The 22,984-nt window shown below is 50.7% G+C and overlaps 2 long non-coding RNA genes across 3 annotated transcripts in view; both read left to right on the forward strand.

The window, feature by feature from the left end:
- The first annotated feature begins 2,947 nt into the window (after positions 1-2,947).
- On the forward strand, positions 2,948-12,940 carry LOC116575494. Its single transcript, XR_004279804.1, has 3 exons — positions 2,948-3,028; positions 11,258-11,418; positions 12,681-12,940. It is a non-coding gene; the product is annotated as an uncharacterized LOC116575494 (long non-coding RNA).
- Positions 12,941-20,642: 7,702 nt separating this feature from the next.
- Positions 20,643-22,984, forward strand: part of LOC116575468 — a 91,399-nt gene continuing 89,057 nt past the window's right edge. For both annotated transcript variants that reach the window (XR_004279793.1, XR_004279792.1), the window contains exon 1: positions 20,643-20,898. This is a non-coding gene — a long non-coding RNA (uncharacterized LOC116575468). The remainder of the gene's footprint in view (positions 20,899-22,984) is intronic.

Genomic DNA, 22,984 nt, shown 5'->3' on the forward strand with positions numbered 1-22,984 from the left:
TTGATATCACCTGTTGCCTGGGGCTGTGGGAGAGATAAGTGAACATGACAAAGAGATGAGCCAAGCCCCGTTTTGGCTGCTGCTGTGTCACTGACCTCCTTCCCATGAGGAAGAAGCAAGGGGATGGTGAGCCTTGGAGTCTGGGATCATAGGAGAGATGAATGGTGTCCCAGAAGGGGTTGGTTCTGGGGCTGCTGGTCCTCACCGTGACCCTGGGAGAGATGTTTTCCTGCTCTGAACGAGGCTCTGTAGACGAAACACGGATGTCATCACTTCTTGTGATTTCCTCGCAGGACTGTCGCTGGGACCACTGTGCTTTGTGAGAGGTCTTGTGGGACGTGGACATGCGAGGCTACTATTATTACTGTTCGTGCCATTGATAGCCATCACTTTTGGGCCCGGGAACCTTTCTTTTTAGTAACATCACCCTGATTTTCCTTCAGACACAGCAACCCTTCCTCGGCCTCAGTTCATGAGGTGTGGGATAAGCTACCCCTCCCTCCTGGTGGCAAGAAGAACCCAGGTCTGGCCAGCTGTCCGATCCTGTGTCTGTGGACTTAGCAATTAGCTTAGGCAGAGTGGACAGGGGTCCCAAGCCAGTCTGATGAAATCTAGTCGTATGGTGGGACTGTCAGGAAGAGGGATTGGCCGCTGTGGTCATAAGCTGTGACGCTCTTGTAGGGAGGTGGGGTCAGGTGTTGATTAGTTGTGTGGACTCTGGAAGCAAACTTGGGTTTTTACTCTGTTCTTGCCATTTTATCGCTGTGTGACTTCGGGTCAATTACTTAGCTTCTCAGTGCTTCAACGGTCATCTATGGCAGGGGTTAAATTAGCCTCCACTCTTTGGTATCACGGAGAGGTTAAAATGCCAAGTGTTTAGAAATGATTGAGAATACTATCAGGACTAAGGGTGTACTTACTGAATATCAGCTGTTAGGCTAGACTGGAACTGCCAGCAGGTACCAGGTGAAGATGGTCTGTCTGACATGGAAGCCAGCACAGATGCGGGAAGACTGAGTCCTGATGTTATCACTTGAGCACCTGGATCCATCCATGCCTGAAGCCAACAAAGCTCTAGAATTTCTTGCTTAAGCAGGCTAGAGTTGAGTTTCTGTTTCTTGCAACTAAGAGTCTTTACTGTTGTAATTATTATTTCCACATGAAAGTATTAGTGGTCATGAGCACAATATGGTTTTTTGTGATTGCCCTTTCTCTTCAGGCTAAAGTTGAAATCCCGTAGCTACAACTTCCAAGAGTTCATGACCTGTCCCCAGCCTAACTCATTGGCTCCCTTTTTCTCTGCACCCACTTGTCCTCTACTTTCCAGCCTCTCCCAACCTGCAGAGCCCTAAACCCTCCTGTTCTTCCTCCTGAGTCTTTGCACAGGCAATTCCCACCCGTGGGAATGCCCTTCCTCACTGTGTGGCCCCTTCCTCTGGTGTTCTTGCTCTAAGACTGTTCTTGCTCCTGCATCTTGCACAACAGACACCCCTGCCAGGAATGCTCCCCACCCTCATCCTAGGACTGAGATTTCCTTGGGGGCAGGGACCATTTAGGTGAGAACGAAACAACTCTGAATTCCCTGGACCTGGCCTGGAGGGTGCCCCCTAGAAGGTGCTCACTTCTCATTCCTGGAAGAACTCACAAACATCCTGTGAGTGGGGAACAAAGGATGAAAGACAGATGCAAAGTGCCAGCATTTTCATATGCTAAGAACCCCTAATGTGATTTGTTAAGAAAATTAAGCCTTTAAGGTGCCAAGGGACCAGGCCATTGGAATTATGGGGTGGGCTGAGGTTCCTGTTGGGTACCTGCGGACGCTGCTCTGGCCATGTCACTGACAGTGAGGCAGACTTCCTCCTGACAGGTGCTTGATTTAATAAAAACCCCCAAACTCATATCAGCCTTGACATGCCCAGGGAAAAAGACGGCAAATTAGAGAGATGGAAACTCCACTCTGGTGCAAGCCAAGATTTAAAAGGCCCTGGTAGCCCTTATTTATGGAGTTTAGGTTTTCCTTTAGCCCTTGGGTGAGAATGGGGGGGTTGCAGGGGCCCTAAGTACTAATGAATTTTGTGCTGTGTTCTGCCTCCTGGCATGGAGTGCTTAATAAATGTTCCCATCTTTCTGCAGGGAAATCTCTCTCTCCGCTAATTGCTGTCAGCATCCATCAGGATCACAGGGAGAGCAACACCCCAGCCAGGGGGGCCTTGGCTTTGAGCTCCATCACCAGGAGACGGCCTCTGCGGGGAGGCCGAGGGACCCATACGGGGCTGCACCTGCTGGGCGTCTCCACTGGGAGGCACCAGGGAGGCACTCACAGCAGGAGTCTGGATCCCCAGTGGGCAAACGGAGTCATGTGCTCTGGGAGAGCCCGGAGCAACCCTGTGCGGGGCCTGGGGGTGGCTGAGCCATGGGGCTGGGGATTCCATCAGCCTCTTAGACCAATGCCCCTTGATCTCTTTTAGATCTCGGACCAGCCCTAAAGGTTTTGTCCAAGAGGTTCTTCTGGATTCCAAAAGAAAGGTTTGAAACACAGATCTGGTCCAGTCGTCACCTTCAACAGGTGAAGAGACACCGCTCTGAGGCAGGTGGGCGGCATGTGGGGAGGGGGGCACCACGGGGTCAAAGACAAAAATCGGGTTCAGACCTGGGACATGAACCGGGTCTCCTGATCGTGCAGGCAGGGTGTCTGTTCCGTTCGGGTTTTAAAATTTCCCTCATCCCATGTCGTCTGCTGTCTTCTACTTAAACTCACACGCAAGCGCCCACCCTCTGGGTGTCAATCTCAGAGACTGCGCGGAGGGCGGGTGGGGGATGGGGGGAGCCTCCGAAGGGCAGGGCGACGCGCAGGTGCAGGGCGGGGTTAGGAGCTCGAGGAGCTCCGCAGCCTTATTTATTTAGTGAGTATTTAAGGTTGCTGCGCATTACGTGCTGAGGGTACAGGGCAGAAAGAGACGCAGGTCCTGATCTTAGAGACCTCGTGTTCCAGTGGGGCAGGGGTGAGGAAACAAACAAGTCAATGCAGGTAAGAAGTGATTACGGCTCAGATTAATGCAGCGAAAGAAAGAAGGCTGTGTCGCCTCTGGGTGGCCTGCCCCCCACCCACGGCAACTGCCTTGTCAGGTCACCGTGGGCCTGTCAGCGGGAAGGCCGGGGACTGTCCTCTGGCAGGCCGCTTTCTTTCCTAGTGAGGATGGGCCACACAGCTGCTTCCTTGAGCTTCTTGAGGCTACTCTGGCTTCCCTCAGGGAGCACTCTCCGGCTCCTCCTCCTCCGTCCCAGGTTGTTCCCACACCTTGTTCTCTGCTGAGTCCCCTCTCCTGCCCTGGGTCTGACCGTCCGACCGCAGGGCTCTGTTCTGGGTCCTCTTTCTTCCGAACCTACGCACTCGCCTTACGTGACCTCATCACTCCCGTGGCTTTAAATACCATCTTCATGATAATGACTTCCAAATTCGTGTCTCCAGCACGAACATCCTGAAGCCGCACACTCATACATCCTGCTACTTGACATCTCCACTTAGATGACTAACGGGCATCTCAGCTCAACACAGCAGAAAGTCTTACTTTTCCCACCTTAGCTCCAGCGCTGCTTCTCTCCTACTTTCCTTCCTTTGGGTGAATGTCGCTGCCTTCTCCCGGTTGCTCAAGTCCAGGTCCGGGGAATCATGTCCAGTTCATTGGAGCCCCTCACGCCGCACCCAGCCCACACGTGAGGCAGGCGGGAGCCCTCCTGAGGCAGCTCCTGAGCCTGCCTGTTTCTCCCCATCTCCCTGCTGCCATAAGGGCCCCCCAACCCCACCAGCTCCCTTCGCCTCTCACGACTGTCCCCCAGCTGGTTTCCATGCTGCTTCTATCACTTTCTAGGACTGGATCTGTTCTTTACAGGGCACCTGAGTGCTCTTTAGGAAACATAAATCAGATCTCATCACGCCAACGGAAGGACCTTTGAATATCCCCAGTTGCACCTACATTTAAATGGTTTGCTGTGCCCACCAAGTCTCTACCTGAGCCCGGTGCCCATTTGCCTCTGCCGCGGACTTCACCCCACATGGCATTTGCCTTCCCCCACGTTTTGTTTGCCCCGGCCCTCGATTTTCCTCCTTCCCTTCCTTTCTTCCTCCATCGAGCATGAGGTCCATTTCTACCGGACAGCTGTGTTCATTTTCTGTGGCTGTGTAACACATTGCCACAAACTTATCAGCTCGCACGGTGGCTCTGTAGCGTTGGCCGCTCTTTCCTTTCCTCCCAGTTTGTCACGGGGACTCAGCCGTCTTGGTGGTGTCGGGTGGGGACAGGACAGTCTAACCGAGGGGCTGGGAGGAACAAAATAAAACCATCCAGAAGCTTTGTCCTGCCCCAGCCTCTTTATAAAAAACAGCACCCCACGCCTCCTCGGGGGCTGGAAGTCGTAAGGCGGCAGGGACAAAGGGAAATATACATATTATGTAAGGCCAGTAGCACTGATCTGAAAGCCCCACAGCGAGGAGTCACTCTCAGCCTGTAATTGTCACCAGGCAGTGTCAGTTCGGGGCATGGAGTCCCTTTGGAGAGTTTGACAGGAGGAGGGCTGTCACCTCATGGGGATGCGCACACATGGGCCATTCTGGAAATGGTGATAAGGCCATTTCTGCCACAGGCAAAGCTCCGTGCCAGCTGTTGGTGGGGCAACGGTGTTGGAAGAGGTGGGAGGGAGACTAGCCTGCTCAGTGCCTTCTGGGGTCTGGCAGGGTGATGGGAGTGCCACCCAACTCTCAGCGCCTGCCGAGCTGGGTGATGTCCAGCTCTCTAATGTGACCAGCTCCTGCTGGCCATTCTTCTGGAGGACACTCCTTCTCCCCGCTCCTTGGTGAGTCCTGCAGGTTCTTCCAGCCTCAGCTCAGATAACGCATCCTCTGGAAAGCTTCCTCTGATTTATCTTCCTTGCCAGCCTGGGAGGACAGCCTCTCTTTGCTCCCATTTCCAGAACTTCCTTCTCTCTTACTGCAGCAGAATTTGCTGCTTATGGTTTTTTAGCTCTTGAAGGCCAGGGACTATGTCTTTCCTTTCCATCCCTGTTGCATCAACACCATGCACATTGCTCGGCAGTTAGCAAGTGCTCACTTTGTACGCAGCTCTCATAGTGAGCCTGACATACAGCCTGTGAAATAAGCCTTGAAAACTTTCCATCTCAAATGAGGAAATGACTTGAGAAGAGTAACATAACTTGCCCAAGGACATGATGCTAATGAATCATAGAGCTTGGTTTGAATCGTTACTATTAGATGGACAGTTTCAATTTATTGGGCACCTACTACGTGTTGGGCATGATACTTCATTTTTCATATGCATCGTCTCTTATCCATCTTCACAGTAATCCTGAAAGTTACATGCTATTCTCATGGTATGAATGGAAAAATTGAGGATCAGGGAGGTTTATTACTTTCCCAAGATCATTAGAGTGTAGTGATGAGAGAGGTTGGGATCTGGGTGTGTCTCATACCAACATCCATGCTCCTTTTGCTGTGTATACCTGCTCGCAATCTATTAATGGGGGGCAAGGTAGATATAAGAAGGGAACAGCAGAAGATGTGGGTGGTGGGTTCACAGTATGATGGCTGAGTGTCCTCAAAGTTAATGTGTGACATGAATAGACAGAGCATCAAGTAATCTTTCCTGACAATGACTTGACTCTATCTTAATTAATCGTAGAAGATCCTTAAAAGAAACATGCATTCCCTAAGGGAGTTGGGTGGCCACCACAAGAAAAATGGAGATTCAGAGAAGCAAAACTTGTCAGTGTGTAGGACGTAGAGGCGTAAAGCTTTTGGGAGTGAGTGTGAATGTCATTTTGCCATTGTTATTCCTCATAGACTTTCTCTGCTGGAGTTTGGGCTACTGAGGGCAGGGTCTTCTTTGTTCTATGCCCAGCGTCCAGCACATGAATGGCCCGTAATAGACACTCAGTAAATAAGGTCTAGGGACACAGACGCACAACTGACCACAATCCTTCTGGCCTCTGAAGATGTGTCCTTTCGTCTGTTACCAAAATATTTTATTGGGTTTTCCCAAGTGGAGATGAACTGCTTTTGACCTCTGGCAAACCATTCTATATTGTTTTCCATGCTCTATATTGTCAAGTGGCTTAAGAAAAGAGAGCTTTACTGATGCATAATTGACATCAGTAAGTAACACATATTTAAATTTAATTTAATTAAAAAATTTGATAAGTTTTGACATATATATACCCTGTGAAACTATCCTAGGTAGTAAACATATTAGTCACCCCCCAAATTTCCTCTCCTGCTCCTTCTGGGTATCTCTTCTCTGTCAACCAGTGATTTGCTTTCTGTTAGTACACATTAGTGTGCATTTTCTCACTTGGTATATAGACAGATCATACGGTGCGTACTGTCTCTTATCTGTTCTCCTTTGTGCAGCACACTTGCTTTGACATTCATCCGTGTTGTTGAGTACAACATCAGTAGTTCATTCTTGTTCTTTGCTGGGTGGTATTTAATCGTATGAGTGTATCACAATTTATGTATCCCTTCAACTACTGATGAGCACTCGGGCTGTTTCAGTTTTCAGCGATACAGGTAAAGCTGCCGTGAACATCATACACAAGCGCTTGTGTGAACAAGTGCTGTTATCTGTCTTAGAGGAGTGGAATGGCTGTGGGTCACGTGGCGGGTATAATGTTTAACTTTTTAAAAAACCTTCTCATTGTTCTCCAAAGCGCTTGTGCCATTTTATAGTCCGAGTACCACTGTGTAAAAGTTCCAGTTCCCTCCTGTCTTCACCAGCCCTCGGGATGGTCAATTTCCACAATTTTCTCCATTTGAGTAGAAGCGGAGGGAATCTCATGGTGGTGGTGTTTTGCATTTCCTTACTGACAAGATGTGGGTCATCTTGTGACCATGAGGGTAGCTAGTGTGAGGGACATGCCACCAAGAATGAAGATGGCATGAAATATGGGAGATCCTGGGTCCTTGATGAAGCCATTGAACTGTGACTGAACCAGCCCTGGAAAACGACGTTGAGACTTTGGTTACCTGGATGGATACTCGTCCTCTTTGCCTGAGTCGTGCTGAGTCTGTTCCTTGCAGCAGGAAGCACGGTCACTGGCTCACCAGGCGGACCCAGCCTCACTCCCCGCAAGCTGGAGGCAGCAGCACTGGGCCTTCAGTCTCTCTGCTGAAATTGTATTCGTAAGTTCTGGTGGCCCTCCGTAGCCCTCTTCCAGGTATTCTGCCGTTCTGTATCTTCACTCTACCCCATTGTGGCATATCTTTGTTTTATTAGAGGAAGAAACAGATATTTCATTCAAATTAAAGTGGAAGAGCATTGAGATAGCAGCTTCAGGTCTGACTCCAGCCAGGATGCTCTGTTGGAGCTGCCGTCAAAGCTCTGGTAGTGAAACTTCAAGCATGAGCCCTCAGGGGAGGCAGAATTGGAGGGAAATTAGGATTATTTGTGTGTCCTTGAGAAAAATGATCGAGGACATTGTGTACTACACTACAAAGGTGGAACGGGGGCCAGGAATCATGGGGTTTTCCCAGTTCTTTACAGGCTCTGCAAAGAGTGATTTTTTTTTTTTTTTGGTAATGTTTTAGAATGCTTATAATTTCATGGAAAGCCTGGGAATCTGGAGGAGAAAAGAGGTTGCTTCTGATTCGGGGCTAGGCGGTCTAGTCTGACCATCCTTCCTTTGTGAGGATGTTTCTAGCACTCATGAAGGGGTTTGGGGGTAAGGAGGTTCCCCATTTGCAGACCTTGTGACAAGGACTCGTGAACAGGTGATTTTTTAAGAAAGTGCTCTCGGGAGAAGCTAATGAGGGAGTCAGGAGGCAAGCCTGCCTGTGAAGGGAAGGAGCCAAGTCAAGACATGATTTCAGCAAAGTCCTGAGGAGGGCCCCACAGCTTGACCCCTGGCGGCAGCTCTGGAGAGTGGGGGTGGCTGCTCTTGGACGGCCCTCCCCCAGCAACTGTCCTCTCTGAGGGCCACCCGTGGGGAGGAACGCACGTGGGCACTTCCCGCTCTCCTTGAACTCTGGGTAAAGTTCTCCAGCACACTGAGCAGGGTTCTCTGTAGTAAGTTCCAGGTTCGGGGTTGAAATCAAACAGCACCAGAAGCCAGGGAAGGGAGAGGGTGTGCTGCGTCTGGGGGGACCTCCTGCAGCTGGGTCGGAACACTGAGGAGGGACGGCTGCGCTGCCCTTGCAGGTGTGAGCGGGACAGTGGACGCAAGGAGAGCCGCACCTGGAGGGAAAAGCCAGTGTCTGAGCCTTGGCTCTCTCATTCAGGAACCCACCTGGGGCAAAATAATGAATGTGAGCCTCAGTCTCTTATCTGTAAAATGGGCACAAACCCATTCACCTCCCGGGCTGCTGTGAGTGTTCAGTTAGATTAAGAGCCATGCGACCCATTGTTACATGGCCGAGATTTTCGAGAGGAGAGACATCTTGTGAGGCTGGTGACTATTTCCGGGGAAGCACCTGGGTGAAGGATGTGCCCTGATTTGGGGCAGACCCAGAGAAACACAGGGTATGGGCGAAAGGAAACACAGAATAGCTCCTGTGTGCCTTGCTAAGACATTTGCGTGTGTCATGTTCTTGAAAGTTCTCCATAATTGTTATTGCTTCTAGTTTACAGGCTTGGAAACTGGCTTAGGTAGAGTGTGCAGGATGTATTCCCTCCTCAGCCGAGGCCTCCGAACTGATCTGTCGGGAATTTCTGTGGCCCCTTGCCTCTGGCTTCTCGCAGAGCTGGTCCTGGGGAGGCACTTGTGATGGGAAGGTGGAGGGAGTCAGCCTCTGGTGTTTCGGCTGTGGGTTGGCTGCGTCTCTCCCTGAGGTTCTGCTCCTTGGGCTGCCCTTGAAGATGGGCCATGCCTCTTGGCCCTTCTAGCTCTGGGCCGGTCACTGTCCCTTCCTGTCCTTTATATGCATGTTCTTTCTTTTCCCCCTTGGATTCTGCCCTTCCCTTCTAGATGGTCCTCTCTGAAACCCCCCTCACATTGTCTGTTTGCATGCCACCTGTTCCTCACCGGGATATAGAAGCCACGTCCCTGGCCAGGGTCATGTGGCCAGAAGAGCTGGGGCTGGGCATGGAGCTCAAGGCCGCCTTTAAGTTTGTGCTTTTCCCGTGACATCGGGGGACTCAAGCTCAGACGGCTGTCAGCAGGCTGATGAGCCGGAGAAGACGGCGATCCCAGGAGCCCCGTTCCTGTCTATATCTGACATGTCCTTAGGTCCACTCAGAGTGGGGGGAAAAAATCACCATTCAGGGCAAAAGAGAGTAGGTCTGGATGGGCCACAGTGAGTGTGACAGATGGCTTGCCCGTGTCTCATCTGTAAAGCGCACTGCTTCCCGAGAAGACGGCCGAGTTCTGAGATGGGGAGTCCCTGGGGTCTACTTGGGGGCGGCCAGCTGTGCGCACCAGCAGCTGTAACAACCAGCTGACCTTTGCTGTGACACCTCTCCCCACCCCGCTGCGGCCTCCCTACCCCAGGCCAGCATCCTGCCGCTGAGGCACCAGACAGAACAGCCTGAGCAGGGAGGCCCAGAGGTGTCCCAGCAGGTGCAGACCCCTAGGAGCAGGGCCACCATATTAGGACAGTCCCAGAGGAAGAATCAGGGCCTTACTACTCCCTCATTACTGGACACCTAGCAGATGTCTTTGCCCTTTCGGGAACATTCCCTCCACCCAGAGAAGGAAAAGGGATTTTAAGAGCTAAAGGAAAGCTACCACCACCCAGTGATACTGGTGCCAATGTATCTATTTTTTTCAGGACGGATTTTCTCCCCCTCCTTCAAGGGAACTGGCTTTGATATATAAAACATGAAATGAGTTTATGTGGGTGCATGAGAAGATTTGCAGAGCGGCAGGGGAAGGGGAAGAAACGTGGAGACAGAGAAGGAGGGGGAAGTGGACAGACAGACAGACCGAGAACAGATGGGCGTGTCCAGGACCGAGCAAACGCGCTTGTCTGGGGAACCGAGGGCTGGCGGGGCCGGGTGGGGAGGCCTCCACAGGGAGCGAGGTTCAGGCAGGTAAGCCCAGCCCAGGGCGGATTCACTGCTGTGACTCTCAATTTAGTGTGAAGGGAGGGACCGAGAAGACCCCACGAGAATATCCAGCAACAGCTTCGCAATGAAACAGATGTTGATTTGTATATTTGATTTCTTGAATGGTTTGGTAAATGTTACGTATGAAATTATTTTGTAAAGGCGTACCTTGTTCTTTTTTTTTTTTTTTTTTAAGATTTTATTTATTTGAGAGAGAGAGAGAGAGCTCGAGCACAAGCATGAGCAGGGGCAAGGGGCAGAGGCAGAGAGAGAAGCAGATTCCCCACTGAGCTGAGAGCTGAAGTGAGGCTCGACGGCAGGACCCTGAGATCGTGACCTGAGCTGAAGGCAGATGCTTACTCGACTGGGCCACCCAGGTGCCCCTCGCTTTGTTCTTCTACTGTGCATAAAGAGCACAGGACCAGCGCAGGGCAAGCTAGAGACAGGTGTCCCATGTCACCTTGTCAGCTCCTGAATGAGAAGCCACCTGGGGTTCTAGAGCTGACCTGATGCTCGGTGCTGCCGGTCCCAGGCTGCACCATACAAGGTGTGTGTGTGTGTGTGTGTGTGTGTGTGTGTTCACTTCTGTCTGTGTTTGGGGTGCTGTCTGAGTGTACACACGGAAACCAGAGGTCAAGAGAAGAAAGACAACTCTACAACTTCAGGCAAATGCTGTATCAATTCTTTATAATCTCTAGAACCTATTAGATGGCACTGGGTATATGGTTTCTAACTGAGACCAAAGCCCGTCGTCTTACTCCTCTCCCCTGAACTGAGAAAAACCAGGCCTGCAAAGGAGTTGAGCCCTGATGGTCCACCCACTGGGGGCTGGGGCAGAGAGCCCACAGAGGGCCACCCACCTCGGGGAAGGGGGCCTGTTATTAGGGCCCCTTCCTGGGTGCCAGCGCGTAGCCCCTTCAGTGTTCAAAGGGCTAGGAGTTTGAGATTGAAATCGTTTTCTTCCCAGGAGGCTTTTGGATCCTTAGGCCAATATTCCTGGGTCCTTAGAGGAGAACAGCAGCTTTTGTTAAGGTAAAGAGTCCCGGGGTACCCTTCCCCTGAATATGGTTCCTATTTGCTTTATGTGCACGTAATTAAAAGGGCCACCGCAGTGGTTTATCTAAGCTTGTTGTGTTTACTCTAAAAATAGAAAAACACAGTGGACAACTTTAAAATACTAACAGCCTCTAACATTTTCACTTAAGGAAAAAGACATAAAATTCCAGATGTGCTCCATCATCAAGACACATCAGCTCTTAGAGGCCATGGCCGGGAGGGGCCAGAGGAGGACCTGGAGGAGGGAGAGCCGGCGTCAGGAAGAAGACCTGCCGGAAGGTCGGCCTTCTCCGCGGCGATTCTCAGAGGTGTGAGCGCTCGCGCTTGTCCGGAAGGGGGATTCGGGGGTGCAGGCTGTGCTAGTGAGGGCTGGAAGGCCGGGTAGAAGGACCCGGTCGCGGTCTGTGGCACCCTGCATCTTCAGCCTGCCTGACCCTGCTCCTGGACCCAGTTATCCCGAAATCCGAAACCATCCCCGCACATCCCGACCATGAACTCGCGTTCTGTGCGTCTCATTTGGACAGGATTCATGTTCTGTGCAGCCGGAATTGTTCTAATCATTTAGAAATGACGGGAGGTACCAGGGAGCATGTGGGATCGCTTGATGGTGGGGGTCCCGGTGAGGGACTGGACAGTCCGTCAAGATTGCACACAGATGAGCATGTACCTGCTGTAGGGTGGAAACGGCTCACCAATCCAGAACACGAGGCTCTTATCCAATCTTCCTGCGGCCCAGCAGGGTCCCCTGGGCCAGCCAGTGTGGTAGGTGAGCCTCGGTTTCCCCACTTGTACGTCGGAGGAAGTACAGAAGCACCGAGAGAGCTGAGGGTCCGATGAAAGGCATGGTGTGAGAGAGCTCCAGGCGCTCCCAAGCGCCATGTGCGTGCACGAGCACCAACCCAGCAGGCTTGCAATCTCCTTCTCTGTAATACCTGTTGTCTTTCATCTTGTTTTCGCCCATAGTAATCATGGTGATTTACGCACTGGAGGTTTTACTCACCCCGAAATGCTATCGCGTGCTGTGTCTTGTTTTCCTTCAGTGCATTTTCCTTTAGATTCAGGTGCTAAGGGGAAGGAGCTGGGGAGACTTGGAACTGACATTTAAAATCATCTGTTCTGGTCCGGGCTCGGTGCACGCTGGAGCTCATTTAATTGTCTCAACAACCTTGTGAGGCCGGGACTGTCATTTCCATTTGTTGATAGGGAACCGGCTTTCTGCGGGCTTCACGGTCTTGGGTCATGCAGTCGGCAGATGGAGTCAGATCCAGACCTGGAGGGTAGCAGAGCCCCACCTAGCAGCTGGGAGCCTCAGGGCTCCATCCTAGGAGAGTCCTGGCTCCAGGGGCAGGGGGAGGTGGGTTAGTGCTGCAGGAGTGTGACCGTGGCAGTGACCGTGGCAGTGACTGCCTTCTGCTCTCTTCAGCCCCCCTGGGGCCCCTCCCCATGCCTCTGATATGGGCTTTGTGTCCGCCTTCCTCCTCCTCCCCTCCACCCCGGCTCTCCTGTGCCTTCCGGGAGGCAGTGGGGATAGCCTGGGCTCTAGCTAATTCAGGCTTCCTTTCCTGGGTTTAGACACTGGCAAATCTACCTCCTCTCCCTCCCACCTCTCGGGAAGGCTGCTTGAAAGCAGTTGAGATGACAATTCAGAAGAGAAGACGAGTCGGGCAGCAGCCCACTTCCTCCAGCAGCTCCCGACGGGGCCTGCCATGGCAGAGCTGTCTATACCAGTAAGAACACCGAATCCTCTCCAACGGATGTTTTTTGTTGTGTTTCTTAAAAGAAGGGTTTAAGCAACCCCCCATTCATCCTCTTCTTCAATGGCATAAAATTATGCACGGATACAACTTCTCTTGGGCGGATATGTTGGTGGGGTCCCTTCTGTTCTGCTCCTATCAGGACTGTTTTTCTAGATTGGGAAACTGCCTTTGCCATGTAGATACGCACATAGATATTATAATATTTTATATGCACGATGTCACCTACTACACAGAGGGCATTGTGGAAGATATTGGGGACACGAAGGTGAATAAGATTCGATTCGAATCTTTAGGTGGCTCAGGGCTCCTGGGGCAGTGGGTGAGGGGTAGGGAGGCACACGGGAGCTGTGGAGTGAAGAAAGCCCCGAGGAATGGGTACGGGGCACCGTGGAGTGCAGAGGACAGGTGAGGTGTCCCCTTGCCCAGGCGGGGAGCCTGGGCAAGTAGAGTGTAACTTTGGAGAGCATGAGGAGTCGGGGGCAGGCTGGTGCAGGGCGTGGGGGAGAAGGGCAGGAGGCTACTGTAGAGGAGACAGGCGGGCCGAAGTTCAGAGACAAGAGACACATTGCTTTGGGAGAGACCTGAAAATATGTTGGTGAGTTCTCCGTGTTGTCACTCTTTCTACATAAGGCTGACGCCGATTCTGGGAACTCTGTGGGTAAGCGTGTATGTAAGGGAACGGGACGCTATCAACCAGCAGCTTTATGGAATCTGGCAATTTACAAATGCTTTGTGGCTAACAGCTCACTGGGATCTCACCACCGTCCTGTGAGGGGTGTGTGTCTGATCTTGTTATGGTTCCAGCTTTACACTTGGGAAAATCAAGACTTAGAAGAAGGCTGTGTCCCTTCTGAGCTTGAAAGTGAGTTGCTTCCCACTTTATATGGGTTTTCAGTTGCTGCATAACCAATTAGCACGTGGTTAGCAGCTGTAAACAACCCGCCTGGGTTATGGCAGTTTCTGTGGCCCAGGAGGTCAGGGCACAGCCTCGCGGGGTTCTCTGCTCCGGGGTCTCGCCAGCCTGCAATGCACAGGTCGGCTGGGCTGCATTCTCATTTGAAGGTCTGGCTGGAGAAAGATCTACTTCCAAGCTCCCTGAGTTGTTGACAGAATTCATTGACTTGAAACAGCAGGAGTCACAGTAGCTTGCTTCTTTAAAGTCAACCAGGAGAACAGCACCCTGAGGGGATCTGCCCGTGAGACAGAGTTTTTATAATGTAACACAGTCACAGTGACATCCTGTCCCCATTGCCATGTTTTATTGGTTGGAAGAGGTCCTGCCTGAATTCGAGAAGAAGGATATTACACCACGGCATGAACACCAGGAAGTGGGGATCGCGCGACCACCTTCAAGTCTGTCCCATACACACTTGTAATCTTTGCCCACTGGTGCTCTGTCCCCTGGTTCTCTGTGGCAAGTCCCACTGCTCTCTGAACCGCCACTCAGATGTGCCTGTGTTCCCTCGGGAGCACTCCCTGAATGCCTCTTGCTGCTTCCGTGTGCTACGGCCCCCCCTCTTCTGCCCTGGTCACAGGGGTCACGGTGAGGTTTCGGACCCTCACTGCTGATTTGCAGATCTCTGTCCCTCTAGGCGGGGGCCAGGCCTCCTCACGTTTGCATTCCTGGTGCCCGATGCTCAGCGAATGTCCGTAATCAGATCGATGACTTCAGTGATGTGCTTCAGGTCCCAAGTCTATTTAGGAACTCAAGCCAAGTTCCAGGGCTCATCCCACCACACCACCACTTCTCCCCTTTCTCAAAAACCCAAATGGAAACTTGGTAGCCCTGTGTACACTCCCATCAGAGTCCATTAGGTTTAAAGAACCAGCTCCCCTAAGACATAAGGCAATGGATCATAACACACAACATTTTCATCAGTTTTTTAAAAAATTTTTTGCAGCACTATTATATTCAATATTACAACAGATGCCTTCCATATCCTACTGGGCTTGGTCTCCTATATGCACAGTAAGTGACAGGTTTAAAGAGATGAGATAATTTTCTGTGAACTCTACAGATGAAACGATCCCAATGCTGTGACCCAGTCCTGGGCCGCTGATTCTATTTGTCCAGTAAATGTTTTCAGTGTGCTAATTCTGTGTCAGACGTCCCTAGGGATGTGGGCGTCCCCACATGTGACCAACGGCCAGTTCACGCTGCCATGTGGAAGCAGACAGCGGAGATTGCAAACATAATACGAATCAGCCAAGCCACCGGTAGTTATGCGCGGTAAGTTTTTGGGAACTCGGAGGAGAAATAGATCACCCAGGCAGGAGGGTGTTCCTCAAATTGTGCACAGAAAGTCCCTAGGAGGTAGTAGGTAGAGGAGAGCAGGCGGATGTTCTTGACAGAGAAGAGCCTGAGCAAACCTGCTGAGGAGAATGCCAGGGTGATGTGCTTGGTTGACTTAGGAGCCGTGCATGGTGAACGTGAGACGACAGTCAGGAAAGGCATCTAAAGGCTCCGCTCACTCCTTCTCTTTTACTCCTGCTTCCAGGGCGTCTTCCTCTCCTCAAGGGCTCTTCCCTCTGCTTGTTCTCTGGAATCTGCTGCTCACAGTTTCGCTCTGCAGTGTTTCTCATTTCTTCCTCATCTACAGCCCGTCCCTCGTGCTCTGTTCTCAGGGACTCCTGCTGACCGTCCGGGCCAGCCTCAACCCCCATCACTCTCTGAGACCTCTCACGGTCAGCCCAGCAGTGACCTCACGGTGTGCTGGGTTGCTGAACACTTGTGAGGGCTTGACTCCTGTGACCGCTCGTCAGGCCGTGGGGTCCCATGGCCCTGCTTCCTCACACCACACTCCTGGTTTTTGGCCCCTATCTCCAGCTGCTCGTCACTGCCTCCTTTGTGGTGGTTCTCCTGTGGCTCGTAGGAACCCTTCAGGATTTTGTCTTCTGTCATCTCATCTGACAAAGAGAGAAGGGCTCCAAGTACAAAGACCCTGAGGCGCCAAGGATCTTGTTGTGTTTGATGAGTTAGAAGAGGCCTGTGTGGCAAGCGCTTAGCTGATGAGCGAGCCTCTCCCAGCTGATACTGGACATGTGGGCACAACCCAGGCCATGAAGGGCCTTGTAGGTCATTGATAAGGATGGCATTTATTTGGTATAATTGGAAGTCTTTGAAGAGCAAGAAATGGGAATGACATGATTCTCTCTGTATATTTAAACAATCACTCTGGTTCTTCTGAGGAAATGAGACAGGAGAAGAACAGGAGTGGAGGCATAGAAACTGGATGGTATATTTTAAGAGTAGAAATGATAGTATTTGTTGGTGAATTAAATGTGGGGACAGCTAATAGAAAGCCTCTTTATCTTATTTTTTTAAAGTAAGCTGCAAGACCAAACGGAGCCCAGTGTGGGACTTGAACTCATGACCCTGAGATCAAGACCTGAGCTGAGATCAAGAGTCAGACACTTAACCAACTGAGCCACCTAGGCACTGCATAGACAGTTGGAGAAAGAGACCCCAAAGGTGTCAGCTCCCCAGATCCTTGTCCCACACCCCAAAAGGAGAATGCCAAGGCCATAGGGGTCAGAGAACATTGCAACACAAGTTGTGGGACTCCCCCTGCTGGAAGCAGATGTGTGGTTTTATAATCTTTTATACCCTTGAGGTTGGGGGAAGCCTCATACCTCATCAAAGCCCCAGAGATCATGAGAAACTATCTCCTAACAGACTCCCTGGGGAGGTGGGAAGGTGCAGGAATGGATTTGTAATAGTTCCTTCTAAGCCTCTTGTCCTCCATGTTCTGGAAGGATCACAAAGTGTTCTACCAAGACTCAGATTGGCAATGGTTTGAGAATTCATCTGCCCAGTTATGTGGATCTGTGTAAGGTCACCAAGGCGTCAGGGGAAAAGCTCATATTCCTCAGTATCACTTACTACAACTGAGATTCATATGACGGCCAACACACACATATGACGGCGCTTACTGGGAATACTTACTACGTTCTCAGTACTTTACATATACTGCCTCACATACTTAACCTTCATAACAATTCTATGAGATAAGCACTATTTTTGTCTCAACTTTGCAGGTAAGGACCCTGAGCCACACAGAGGATAACTAATTAGCCCCGGCTAATGATGGAGCTGAGTTTGAACCCAGGAGGACAGCCATTATGTCCACTTTGTCCAGTGCTTCCCCCAGAGCTAGAATGTATGGAACATAAGAAGAACTCAATAAATACTCAGGAACTTACTGAAGACCAAGGCAAAACTGGAAAAGATCTAGGGCTGATGGATGGGAAAGAGTTGGAGGGGTCAAGGGTAACACCTCACTTGCTTACTTGGTGATTAGGGTATTAGGAGGAGGAGCAAATCTGAGGGGCAGGTAAGGAACTCATTCTTAGACGTTTTGATTTAAAGCTGTCTGCAGACCACCTGTGTGGAGATGCTCAGCAAATTATTGAGTAAATAAAGAAAAATGAGATACATTTTCTTCCTTCAGGTGCTCAGAGAAGTATCAGAGACATAATCACAATTCAGCGGAGCAATGACGCTGGGGAGAGAAGAGGAGGAAGGGTGAGCGAGCCTCACATGGCGCGTAATCCCTTATCATCCTTCCCAACGCTCCTACACAGTGTCGAGGAGGAAGTGGAGCCATTGATCAGGCCCGGGGGAGCTATTCTGGTCTTGATACTTAAGCAGTGGGGTGTCGGGAATTGAATCTATTCTGGATAATAGTTCTTCCCTGATTGTTCTCCCAATTAGGTGATGTCTCAGCTCCCTGTCATACCGGATTTCCTTAGTTTTTGAATAGAGTCTCCCTATAATAACATGCTCTCCTTAATTACCTTAAAAGGCTGTTCGTCCAGCTCCTGGCTGATGTCGATGCGATTGTGGTAGTCGGTGTACGATGAAAGTGGGTGGGAGGGAGAGCCCCAGATGACCACGGAGACACAGATGACCACGGAGACACAGATGACCACGGAGACACAGATGACCACGGAGACACAGATGACTACTGAGACACAGATGACCACGGAGACACAGATGGAAATGGTCTTGAAGGATGCTGGGGTAGGCAAGCATTGTCACAAGAGATCAGACCTCCAGGGAGAAGAGAGGTCTTGGAGGATAAACAACTCTGAAATGAGGGCAAGGATTGCTTGCGTGTTTACTCCTGCCATCCTTTCTAACCGTGTTCTCCTCTATGCTTAATCAAAGGAGGCAGGTTTTGAGGACAGAAGATTTTGAAATGAGGAGAGGACTTGGAATGGTTAAAATGGGCCCCCTGGTGGACATGGACCATTTCTGCGCATCAGGCGCACGAAGCCCTGCTCCTGCCTCCCTGTTGGTTCCTTGCCTCTGGGAAGATCACAGTTCTTCCCCATTACTGCAGGTCTGATCAGTATTTATCTTTATGCATCACCCTGGAATCCTGGGGATGTCATCTGATGAAAGGGAATAACACGTCCACTAACACACAGGGTTCCCATTTCCATCACACAGCAACCCTGTGGGTAAATTGCTATTTGTCCGATTTTATGGATTAAGAAATTGGTGGCTCAAAGTGACAAGACCTCTGAGATCAAACAGCTAGTAGTGGCAGAATCAAAACTCATTCCCGGATTTCTTGATTCCTGGCACAAAGCCTGTTTCTACCACACCATAGTGCTTTGGGGTCTGCTCACTGACAAAGCCCTCCATCCCCTCTGCTCCCTCATGTGTCTTTCCTGTACCTCAGGGGCTTACTACCTGAGTAGGTAGGTCAAACGTCTGATACATGGTGTGGTGCTTGAGAAACACAGGGACCCTTCCCTGTGACCCTTCACAAAAATCGACCTGAGATGAAGATGAACCCGGCACGTGGGTAGGTCTCATTAACACTGAATGACGATGGGGAGACAAATGCTTACCCTAATTGTGCCCCGAGAGTCAGGTGGAAAGGTGAAAAAAAAAAAAATGCTTGTAGGGACGTCAGCAGACCTGGATCCAGGCTCGTTTCTTCCTCACTCTAACTGTATTTGTAAGCCAGGGAAACTCCCCGGGGCTCAGTGTCCTTGTCTGTCAATTAGGAAAGCTGCCCTGCCCGTCTGTACAGGCGTGTGAAAGAGCTGGGTAATGTGTCAGGCTCAGTGCAGCTCTAAAGCAGTGCCGTAATTATCCTGGAGGCCTGGGAACCTGAAGCCTGATATATAATTGCTTCTCTCCACATGGGAAATAGGATGAGACACTTGCTCACTTCTTTTCCCCACAAGGGAATAACAGTTATCTAGGGGGCATTTGGTCTGGTTTTTAATCATGCACAGGTGTTGTAAGAATCTGGCAGAATAAGAGCCTCTTTGGGTGCCCCTTCTCAATCTCTGCGTGTAGAGACAAAGATAAGATTATTTACGCCCCCTTCCATTATTCACAGCCTCTTGGAATGTAGCATTAAATAATTCAGAGCCCATACAAGCTTGAGGATTGATGGTGAGGCTGATAGTTCTTACAAACACAGCATGCAGCAGCTGTAGAAAAGTCTAGATTCCAGCTCAAATGCACGTGGGAACAATTGCTGGACACCCAACACTCATCAGGACCTTGGAGAAGGGCCTTCCTTCTGGTCTAAAAATGACTCTCCATCGCAGGGGTGGGGAGCCTTGTCTCTGGGTAGGAGAATGTCCACCTTCTGGCCACCTTCTACTCTAAACCTCCTCGGAGGCCATTTCACCTGGCATAGCCCAGACTCACAGTAGGTGTTTGATGACTTTAAACAAAGTGAATGACCTTCATTTCTTAGTTTTTTGCTCTCTATACTATAACACATATGGAACCGAGCTGTTGGGAGTTGGAAGACCTAATTTGTTCACTTATCAGACTTATTGGCCAGGGAGGAGAGGAAAGAACCTGCAAACCGAATGCAGAGAAAAATCAGAGAGCTAGTGGGATACAACGAGGGGAGAGATTTTGCAGGAGGGAGGGCAGTGTGGCATTTGAGAAGGAAGGATCCCATGGAGTGGGCACTGGGTGTGATAGTGAGGGAGTTGTCTACAGTCATCTCTGGCCTCATAAATTCAGCCTTCTTTCTCAGGCAGCACACCAATGCTGGCACAGCAGCAGCCCATTTGAGCCCACCCAGAATACTTAACAGTCTGGTCTCTGACTCCCTGCATTTGGCCCTTCCTGGGTCCTCGAGTCCCTGGGCCCATACTCTGGCTCTTCTCCTGACCCTCCTCTCAGCTTGGCAAACTGTCCAGAGTCTCCTCTGGCTCACAGAGCATGGTTCTTCTTCCTGTCTGACTCCAAATCTGCTCTTGATTTCAGAGGGGCCTTTAAGTCTGGACAAGAGGCCTTACCTCTCTGCTGGCCTCCTGGCCCCATGGAAATTTCCATAGCTGGATGGCTCCTTGTTTCAGGGTTCATTGGACCTCACTGGTGACCTCTGGAAGAGAAATTTAGGTGAATCCTTTGTGAAAATGCTGTATTTTAAATAATTAGGAGTATAATAGTCAGCATTTTGAGTTACAAGTGCAAGAATCCTGGTGATGGAACAGGGTCCCAAAATAAGCCAGGAATTTAGCCGGGTCTCTCTCCTTCCTGGGGGGCAGGGCCACAGCTCTGCTGGATATGTCCCTGGGAGGAGTGGTCAAGGCAGGTTGTGGCTTCCCGAGAGCCAAAGGAATGTGAGCATGATGGCCAGGGCAAAGGATGGAGACAGAAAGGAACAGCCTGGAGGTACAAGCCCAGAAGAATTCAGCTGTGAGGCAAGGAGCAGGTTGTATTTAGAAAAAATAGTACTGAGCTGCAGGAGGGGAACTTGAAAGTAGGTGATGCTGGGGGGGGGGGGGGGGCTCTTGGAGAGTGCCGGCCTCCAGGCTGGGCTGTGAGGACAAAGCGGAGGAGGCAGAACTGGTTTGGACAGGTGGGGCCTGAGAGTGTGGGCTGAGGGGCTGGTCCTCCACAGGGGAAGGGAAGCCACTTCTGAGATGGGGAAGGAGCGCTGCAGATGGGTGCAGGAGAATGTTGGGGAGCCTGAGAAGGAGACTGAGGGGCCTGCTGTGGACAAGTGGATGGCCATGCCCACAGATGCTGGAGAATCTCGAAGGTGAGCACAATTCCTGGGAAAAGCCTGGCTGTGTGTGGTGACTATGGAGCTAGGGGGTCAGGCTTCCAGATGGGCATTTGGGGTGATTGATGCTGTTTACCAGGTTCTCTTCTTGATGGTTCAGATCCTTGACCCTGGTCATATCTTTGACTCCTCACAATGCTGTGCTAGGGAGAATGTACTGCTCTTCCCCATTTTGCAGATGAGGAAATGGAACTCAGAGAGGTTCATGAACATCACCAAGGCCACACAGCTGAAAGTGACTGAGAAGGGTCTTCCGGTCTTTCTGTTCTGCCCACAGTAAGGGAGGCAGGCTTCCCTTTGTCATCAGCTCATCCTCACCATGATTTATCACAGACTCCACTGAAGAACAAGGCCTTGCTCTGAACAATAATAATCATGACTGTTGGATGAGTGTTAATCACTCCTCCCAGATGGCTTCCCACTGCTTGTAATTGACTTGTTTCATCAGATTCTGGTCATTACAACACTTATCACCATGGGACAATCAGAGCAAAGACTGCTATCCTGTTGGAAGGTGAGAATAAAGTTGACTAGAGTGGCCAGGGGATCACCTAGGAAGTTGGTCCCTGGGTTGTGTCTGGAACCGGACTTCTTCTGTATTTTCACTAGACCTTTTTGTGCCTCATCCTGTTTCCTGCACATTCTCGGGGTTACTGTCCTTGCCAAGAGGAGTAATTCAGTGGCTGTGTGTGTCCTGATACCTCTCTGTGCTCAGGCCTTGTCGTGTGGTTCCAGTTCGCACTCACAGACCCAGAGGACAGGATCGACTATGGATTGAACACCTTCTATGTGCCAGATCTGGACAGACATGATCTCATTAAATTCACAAAAAATGTAAATTCCAACAGGGCTGGGAGGTAGGTCCAGCTAACATACCCATTTTACAGATGAGAAAAATTATGTCTGATAATTGGTGGCACTTGGCCTTGTCTAAATCAAAAGCCTTTCCTCTTTCTGTGGCCTCTGGATCCTGACCGCACTGATTCAAAATGCTCTCAGGTAATGGATTAAAGATCTGCTTTTAACAACCTGGACAAGAATTAGAAATATCACCCTCCTGGCTCTAAGAATTATTCTTCCTCGGACTGAATGCTTATCAAATTGATCACAGTGGTTGATTTCATTGCTTTTCTTTCGTGCTGGATTGTAGATTCTGTGAGGCAGGGACTAGCTTCACTTTGCTGACCATGAATTCAATGTGTCTGGGATATTGTAGGTGCTCAATAACTATGTGTTGAATGGATAAATCCCATTTTATAGCTACGGGACCTCGATTCCCAAGATGTTTATAAAATGTGAAATTGGGATTCAAATTCCCTCTCCACTGCGGAGTTGGCCCACTTCCCACTCGAAGGGATTTGGGGGCGGGGTGTTGTTGGGGTTTGTAAATGGGGAGGAGGAAGCAAAGGTGGGAGTGAACAATCGAATTAAATTGTCCTGCAGAGACCTTTGTGTGAGCATGTGTTGGAGGGCAGGTCTCATAAGTTGAGGAGGGGAACTTCTACCCGAGCTGCTGTGCTGGTTTTACCATCCTCAGGCCGGTGTGGAGGGAGGCGGAGAAGGTGCTAGTTGGAAGTTTCACAGGGACTGGTGTGAACCGGTGCCCATTCATTCTCCAGGGAGACTTCAGACTGCGTGGGGGTGGCTGCAGACTGCTCACCAGGGCCCCGTGCTGGAGTGGAGAGAGCCGGGGTATCCGACAGCGCCGTCTCCAGCCCCAAGTTCGGACGCAGCCTGTGTTCTCTGTGCCTCTTGGGATGACGTATTGACTCTTTGAGCCTGTGTCCTGAGCTCAGGCCTCAATTACTCCTGGTTTCCAACTATCTCAGCCCTTTCCAGGAGGGCACAGCAGAAACATTTACGGAGAGTATGCCATTGGGACCCTTTGCCTCATAGCTTTGGACCGCAGGTTCCCCACTGTCTCCCGCGGATCTGATCCCTGTTCTATCAGGATCCCACTAATATGCTTTGCTCAGCTCTGCTTCATGTAGGTGGCAGAGGCGTTGTGAAGAGTGTTTGGCTCTTGGAGTCTGACTACCAGGACAGGAATCCTGGTTCTGTT

The sequence above is a fragment of the Mustela erminea genome, chromosome 16 (genome assembly GCF_009829155.1).
Source record: "Mustela erminea isolate mMusErm1 chromosome 16, mMusErm1.Pri, whole genome shotgun sequence".
Taxonomy (NCBI): Eukaryota; Metazoa; Chordata; class Mammalia; order Carnivora; family Mustelidae; genus Mustela; species Mustela erminea.